This window comes from Xenopus laevis, chromosome 8S (genome assembly GCF_017654675.1).
Source record: "Xenopus laevis strain J_2021 chromosome 8S, Xenopus_laevis_v10.1, whole genome shotgun sequence".
Taxonomy (NCBI): domain Eukaryota; kingdom Metazoa; phylum Chordata; class Amphibia; order Anura; family Pipidae; genus Xenopus; species Xenopus laevis.
The window spans coordinates 81,219,301-81,227,899 of record NC_054386.1 but is presented as its reverse complement, the minus strand read 5'-3'; the positions used below and the strand labels follow the sequence as shown (position 1 = coordinate 81,227,899).

Genomic DNA, 8,599 nt, shown 5'->3' with positions numbered 1-8,599 from the left:
TTGTATGCCAAGGACTGGAGAAAGACTGTGTATGTACATTTTGAGTTTGTGTATGTGTGTGAATTGACAGGGATATACATGTGTAATAAAAACGTACAGTGTGTGTATCCCCCCTCCAATGTCTCCTCGCCCTCTGTCCTTTCGGTCACCTTTTTTTTTTTTACTCATCAACCCTTCTCTCTGGGTTTTATGGACTTGGTTTCCTCTTATGCATTCTTATCAGTCTCCTCCAAATGCTATTTGTCCATATCTTCTTTATTTCTTTCCTGCATGATACACCACATCCCACCCTGTTTCCCAGACAGCAGGGAGCAACCCAGAGTTTGATTAGATTAAAGGGAAACAAAGTGTACAGGTCACATCCTTTGTTACCAGAAGGAAAGGTTTTAGTAAAGAGAATGGAGCTTCAGAGCCAAACATGCATGCAGATTTGAGGCTTCTTAATGGAAAAGCAAAGGGAATGCTCTATGATGGTAAGAGAATATATGGGGAGGAATTCAATGACAGTTACTAAGTAGCAGAGGGCTGTGGGCTTTGGTTCCAGAAAAGGATAAGCAAAGGGAAAGAAAGCAGTGGCATAACTAGTGGCATAACCAGTGTTTGACTGGGACACCAGGGGCCCACCAAAAGACCTTAGCCCACTCTCAGTACTATTATAATTCCTCTTCTCACACAACCTCTATTCTGCTAGTCTCTTTTCTTTACATACTATAATCTATTATTCAATCTATTTAGTCTCTTTGTTCTCGTAGAAATAGGTAATGGCCATGAAATATGCCAAATGTTTTGAAGCAGGAGGGCGGCCCACTGACACCTGGGCCCACCGGGAGTTTTCCTGGTTTCCCTGTGGGCCAGTCCGACAATGGGCATAACTTGAATTTAGCTGCTTTACCTGCTGTCCTAAAATGGGTTGTTCACCTTCAAACACTTTTTTTAGTTTAGAAACCAGAAACCAGACTTTTTGCAATTACTTTCTATTTGTGATCATTTTTATAATATTTAAGCGTAAAGTTTAAATTTTCACCTTCTAAAACAGCTGTGGGAGCGGTGGTCACCGACTCTGTTACTGTTCTAGATTAATACATTTAGTTGATACATTTATCTATGTCCCTACTGCACAGAATCCCTAAATTTTAATAAAGGCAGCTGTTAGAAGTGATAGAATAGTTGCTAATATTCCCCAGATACTGATGAAAAAAATGTATTAACTAATTGTATCAACTAAATGTAGCAAATTGTAACAGTTCATGATTTGTTCCTGGATCACTGAGCTGCCAGACTGAGACACCAGAGACAGGAACATTAAAATTTCTCCAATTTAAAAAAATAAAAAACGGAGAGCAATTGAATGGAGTCTTTATTTTTAGTGAACAGTATGAAAACAACTCAACGGTAAAAAGTGTAGGTTTGAAGTCCTGGATCAAAACCCTGAAACTTTCAGTATATAAAATATGCCATTGTTAGCCATATTCATTTTTAGGGTTTAGTTCTCCTTTAAGGATCCCATGTACAAACTGTGATCCAGTTAGAAAAATAGCTTCATAATACTCTCAGAAAGGGAGAGGACTGACTTTTATAGTATGTACTGTATTAGACAGGTATGGTTCTTATCAATCCTTATATTTTCTTTCTGGCACTTGCAGATGTCAGTGAGTGTCTGACCCTGCAAGTTGTGGGACAGCAATCTGTGATAATGTGGAGGGCTCCTTTCTCTGTACATATCCGAACAACATGAAATGTTTAGCTTCCAGAAAGAACATACCTCCCAAATAGCTGTTGGTTCATCATTTCCTTTGACAGCAAGAGGAAGCAGGAAATGCAAACCACATCTCCTGCCGCCATTTCTGCCCTCAGTGCCTAAAGGTGGCCATAGAAAAGATTTGCTTGTTTGGTGACATCGCAAAACGAGCTGATCTTTCCCCGATATGCCACTGACGGGCATGGCTATATCGGGGGTAATCTGAATGTTCGGCCCTATGGCCGGATTACGATGAGAGCACAATGGGCTCCGGTGGGATCGGTCGGGACAAAATCAAACCTGTCCGATCGACCAAACGACCGATCTCGGCCGGACGAAAAATGACGGGACTCTCCACATACGGTCCGAAAATCGAGGATTCGTACGATAGGATCTTTGCGTCTATGGCCACCTTAAGCCAAACGGTAGAGATTTCATGCTTGGCACAGGCTTTGCATAGAAAAGTTCATTTCCTGCTTGCACTCTTTATGAAAATATTTTCCTGCAAAAAATTTTTTTGCCACAGGTGAATTCACAGATTTTGCTGCAAATTTTTCAGCGGTGAGTGTATAAGGCTCATCCCTAGAAGCGACAGAAATAAATAAAATCCCACCCATCCCATGTGGGTGGATTTAGGACAGAAAAAGCTTCTGTTCGGCTATCACTAAAATCTGTTTAAAAAACTTGAACTTGGCTCTTAGGGTAAGGTCACACTGGGAGATTCAGGGATATTTAGTCGCCCGGAGACTAATCGCCTCTTCTTTGGGGTGACTAATCTCTCCGAACTGTCTTCTGCCTGCTAGTCTTCACGAGGAAACTTCGGGCGACTTCGGAAAACGAAGTGTCCGAGTGCCATGCCACAGTCGATTTTTCATTCTAGCAGGCGGAAGCAGTTCGTGGAGATTAGTCGCCCAAAAGAACAGGCTATTAGTGGCCAGGCGACTAAATTTCCCTGAATCTCCTAGTGTGCCCTTACCCTTAAAGTTACCAGAGGCAGCTTTTTGCTGGCCCTGGTAACTTGCGGTCCACTGCTGCCTACAGCAAGGTTCTCACTTTGCCTCATGAGAGAAGCAACTCAGGCTGTGTTTGCACCTAGTGCATTTTATTATATAACCCCATTAGAGCACTGTGCATGTTGAGAGCAGGGTAAACACATAGCTATTTGGGATCAGAGTTTAGGAGTGCAACGAGGCAGTCAGTTATCTGTGTGGGGTTTGTTGTATGGCTTTTTCTCCATTTTTTTTTTTTGCAACAGTCCGGTTCCCTTTGTAATGCTGTAATGTTTTCACATGCACATCTGTTAGTGACACATCCCATGTTCCTCTGTCCAACTCCTCTCAACCCCCTCCCTCTGTCTTGATAATTCCCTCATTCCTCGGTCATCTCTTCCTTACACCTCTCCTCTTCTCCATTCACTTCTTCCATCAGTGGAACTGGCAGACAGAAGAGAGAACAATTTAGAATGTGTGCATTGGGGAGGGGCTGGGGTTGGAATGAGGGTGCGATATAAAAGAAGAGAAAGTAGAAAGAGAGTTGGAGAGAAGGAGGAAATAAAGAGTAAAAGTGGAAAGGAAATAATTCATTCCATTTCAGTTTCTCTTTTTTGTTCTTTCTCCACCCCCTCTAGCTTCGCATTCCTGATCTGTCCCCTATGAATATGCTTATGGCTGTCCCATACACACAGGTGCACTCCCTCCTAGAGGTTCACTTATTCCCACTTCCGTCCATGCCTCCTCCCTTTCATGGGGATATTGGGGTTAGTCATTTCTGGTAATGATGTCACTGTGCTGCTATGCTAACTGTTTATTTATCCTCTGGAGTAAGAACATAAACAGGGATCTATGCCCGACCTGTCATTAGCCACTGGCTCTATCAGGGAGCAATAAAATAGCCATAATCTAATTGAGAGCCATCATCTGTGGCATTTGGCCTTCTCATGTCCTGCTCTGCTGCTCAGCGTGTTGGATGTACTGATACCATAATGTAATAATAATGTCACAGCACAATCACTGCTTTGGACACCCTTCTATTCTGCGACTGGTTTAATTCCTGAAGTTGTACAATGAGCTGTCCCTATTTCCAGTGGGCTGCTGATTTATTTGTTACTTGGACAAGCTTTCTCTCCCTCCCCTGTTGCTGCGTAGCTGATCTGGTGATCTATAAACAAATAGACCGGTTTATAGCAAATACATGTCAACTGGCCCACCCAGTCTGCTCTTTTTGTTCAAATATTAAAGCATTATATCTGCCAATACATATTTGACCGCTGAAAGCTCTTCAGTAAATAAGTGCTCTTCCCTAATGTCCACCCAGTCATAACATCTGACCCTTAGGAATGGAACACCTGATTACATAGTTACATAGTTTAAAAAAAAAAAAAGGCATCACGTTACACCGTTTTTTTTTTTATAAATTAATCCTGTGTAGAATCTATCTTCTCCAGAGGAGACCCTATCTGAATCTGTCTACAATTTAAAAGTTCTCATTTGTCTCTTATCCACCCAGATCATCAAGCTTCCACTATAAGGATAACATATTCTGGATATTCTCATTAATGGACAGGTTAAATAAAAGTAGAACCAATACATAGAACCCTTTCTACATACCATATAGAACCAGAAGTCTAAATAGCTTTTAAACATTGATAATCTGAGTCCATGGTCTTCTTAGTGTGGTCAGTGAGGAGCAACCTATAGACAATAACATGGCATGCTTTAAAATAAATCTTTTATTGGGTGACACACTACAGGTCTCACTCATATACAATCAGGCACTGATAGGTATCAATACCCAACTGAATTTCAGAAGTTACCTTGTGCAGGACTGAATGTAGACTGGGATGCTAAACTGAACCTAGCTTATTATTGTAAATCTGTCACAATACAATCCAGAAGTTTTCTTGCAGCTCAGGTACCAAAGGCATTCAACATAAAATACTAGACAGTACTTCGATTATCGAATGGTCGAATAGTGAACCGATTTTTACTTCGAATCCTTCGAATCGAAGTCGAATGGTCGAATATAGCCTATTCGATGGTACCCAAAAATGTACTTTCAAATTCGAACTTTTTGAAATTCGAACCCTCACTCGAGCTTAGTAAATCTGCCCCTTTAAGTGTTTCAATAAGCTTAAAGCAAAATAACCCTTCCTCTGCTGATGGTGAAATGTCCCTCACTCCAGTCTTGCTTGGGTGTGTTATTCTTACCTGAACTTTCCTATGGAAAAAAAATGCTAATTATACAGAACTTGTACTGAACCATTATATTATATAACTGTAATAGAATAGAATAGGCCCTCCTACGTGGACTAGCCCTACATTTTGACAACCACTGCCTGAAAGATATCTCTTTTAGACACCTTTGTCTCGTGTAAAAAAAAGTGAAAAAACATTCATGATTACACTGTATTGCTGGGAATTTTTGGGCAATTAGTAAATGGGTTAGTAAATGTGCCCTATCATGTCCAAAAGGAAAATAATATGGGGAATTGTATGAAAGGAGGTGCCTAGTTATAACCATGAAAACAGTTACTTGAAGAGGTCAAATGTTTTCTTGTCTGTTTAAATCTGGGCTACACTTTTTAATTGATTGTTGAAGGATTAAGATGGAAATTGACTCTAGATGCAAATGGGAAATACACCATTGGGTTAATACTTGCCATGGGGCTTCTATATTATTATTATTATTATTAATATTACCAACACATAAACACATAAATGCAAGGTTATGCACTTTGACAAAAATAATATAAATGCAAGTTATACACTAAATGGCAGTGTGTTGGGAGTTTCCTTAAATGAGAAGGATCTTGGTTTTTTTTTTGTAGATAACAAGTTGTCTAATTCTGGGCAGTGTCATTCTGTGGCTACTAAAGCAAATAAAGTTCTGTCTTGCATAACAAAGGGCATTAACTCAAGGGATGAAAACATAATTATGCCTCTTTATAGGTCCCTGGTGAGGCCTCATCTGGAGTATGCAGTTCAGTTTTGGGCTTCAGTCCTTAAGAGGGATATAAATGAGCTGGAGAGAGTGCAGAGACTAAGTGCAACTAAACTGGTTAGAGGGATGGAAGACTTAAATTATGAGGGTAGGGGGTTCTTCACAGTCAGGACAGTGAGGTTGTGGAATGCACTGCCGGGTGATGTTGTGATGGCTGATTCAATTAATGACTATAAGAATGGTTTGGATGATTTCTTGGACAGACAATATCAAAGGCTATTGTGATACTAAACTCTATAGTTAGTATAGGTATGGGTATATAGAATTTATGTGAAGGTATGGAGGGGTGTGTGTATGGATACTGGGTTTTCATTTGGAGGGGTTCAACTTGATGGACTTTGTCTTTTTTCAACCCAATTTAACTATGTAACTATATTTATAAAGTGCAACATATTCTGATTTTGCTGCAGGGTATTGGATGTTCAAAAAACGTTGAAAATTTTATTACCGTATATAACCCCACTGGTTTTGTTGTTGCTGTCTTGTGTATTAAAAAACGTTACTTTGGCACGCACTATTTTTATAACAATTCACTTAAAATGGAATGGAATGGAAGATGGTCTTCTTTTAATTCAGAGCTTTCTGGATGATGGGTTTCTGGTTAAGAGTCCCTATATCTGTACTGTATCAAAAACCATTGTAACATTTAATCGACTACACCCAGTATAATACCACTATTTAGATTCCTGTTAACTCCATAAAACGTGAAAAAATTTGTTAGACATTATCTCTTTCTCGTGCAACTATTATTCACTACTCATTCATGCAAATCATCAGCAAAGCCAACAATAACATCATACTCTTTCTTATTAGGCCATAACATCAAGATTTTCTTTCACATTCCTTCCATTAGAAAACATATTTAAGAAAGCGACACATCGAACCCCTCAGTAAGGGGTACTGTAGGTCTTTGTAGGCCTCTGTATTATTGCCTGCATATTATTTGGGCTAAACCTACTCCAATTTCTGTTGGCAATATCCGTAACTATATATTTTACCTTAATTAACCTTTCAAACCCAAATTGTTTTCTGCTGTTTCATGTTGGCTCAGTTAATGGCTGTTACCTTAAGATTTGTTCATGAAGTAATACATTCAATGAGTTTCTGGTACACTTAGGGATACCCTAACTACCAGAACAGGACCCCTGGGTGAAAAAATACAAAGAGGAAGACCTGATAAAGACTTAGGGCTCTTACACATGAGCGTTTTTACCTGCGCTCCCCTGCGTTCCGTTTTTCGGCGTTCAGCCGCAGGGGAGCGCAGGAATAGACGCATTTAATTATTTCAAATGGGGCTGTACTCACACAGGCGCATGTAGGTGCCGAACGCAGGAAAAATGCAGCATGTTGCTTCTCAACCTGCGTTCGGCGCCTACATGCGCCTGTGTGAGTACAGCCCCATTTGAAATAATTAAATGCGTCTATTCCTGCGCTCCCCTGCGGCTGAACGCCGAAAAACGGAACGCAGGGGAGCGCAGGTAAAATGCTCATGTGTAAGAGCCCTAAGGGGCAGATTTACTAAAGGGTGAAGTGGCCATCGCTAATGAAAATTCGACAGAAATCCAATCTGCAGGGACATTGCCAATTCACTAACAGGTACAGATGAAAATTCGATAGCAAAAGAGACCGTCGCTAGCATTTGTTCGCACTCTATTGGCGACTTTTCGCTCAGGGGTGTGTGAAAACCTGGGCCTGCACCCCATTGGGGCCTGCGGGAACCATGATAAGGTTGAAGGGTGGGGGACATTTTTGCGGTACATGCAGTGGCAGCAGTCACAGATAGTTATGCCACTGAGCAAAGCTATAAATGCAATGGTGTTGGAAGCATTGCTGGGTTGCACTTATAACATTATTTTTGGATTTGGCTGATTACTATATCAATATGTACACTAAATTGCATTTTCTAATCTGAGGAAATTCCAAACAAAATGGCACAGGACAGTACAGTTCTTTAACTTCAAATGTTCAGATTCTGTTCAACTGAGCACTACAGATCCAGTTACATGCAAACCTTGCAAAAAGCACTGAGTTTTGGATGAATCATAAATTTGTTCCCTACATTGTATTGCAAATACACTTTTGCTTAGTCGGTTAGCATGACAAATTTGAGTAACTGAGCACAGACAGGGGCTCCTGCCTCAACCTGCCCTTTCCTTCATTACTGTTAACAACTGCACTTCTACCAACAAAACAAAGAACCTATGCAGTTCTCTTTGTTCAATATTGCAGATTTCTATACTATACCCTTGTCGTTCAGGATACTTTGGTCATGAGGAAACAGCTAACTGTTTCTTCTAATTAATTCCTCATATTCTTTGATTTGAAATAATATCACTAGTCTGAGCATGACAAATATGACAAATTGTATGTTCCTACTACTGTGAATACTTGAATTCTGCTCTTGCAATTCAAAACCAACTTACTTTCATAACAGAGCCAAATATATGTTGTTCTTTCACTGCAGCTTATCATCTCTAGTTCTCTAACAATATATTCCATTGCAAGACCTAATACTGACATTTAAGCCACAAACTGTGCTGCCCCCTAACTTGGATTATACCATAGCACCTTTGTACAGTAATTTCTCAGTCTATACATCTGCCCCTCCTTAGCTACATGTATTTAATTTTACTTTTCCCTGCTTAGAAGGCAGAATGTCATTCTCTTTCTCTTCTCATATCACAACTTTCTGTATCTTTCTCCTCTCTTTTTTAACTCAAGGCCCCACTATCCACTTACCACCTCCTCTATTTTCCTTCCAATTATGGTAATTTAAATGTCAAACAACAATCATCTTCTCTTTTTTTATAAACCCCATTTTTCCAATACACCCTCCTTCCTACAGATTCTCCAGGGAAAGGG

General features: G+C 40.1%; 1 protein-coding gene across 2 annotated transcripts in view; it reads left to right on the top strand.

Moving 5' to 3' along the window:
• Positions 1 to 378: 378 nt before the first annotated feature.
• The window catches only part of tnxb.S (tenascin XB S homeolog), a 55,863-nt gene continuing 47,642 nt past the window's right edge, over positions 379 to 8,599 (top strand). The window contains exon 1 of one of the 2 annotated variants that reach the window (XM_041575237.1): positions 379 to 473. The gene's annotated coding sequence lies outside the window, so the exon portion shown is untranslated. The remainder of the gene's footprint in view (positions 474 to 8,599) is intronic. The other variant, XM_041575239.1, reaches the window with a different exon arrangement.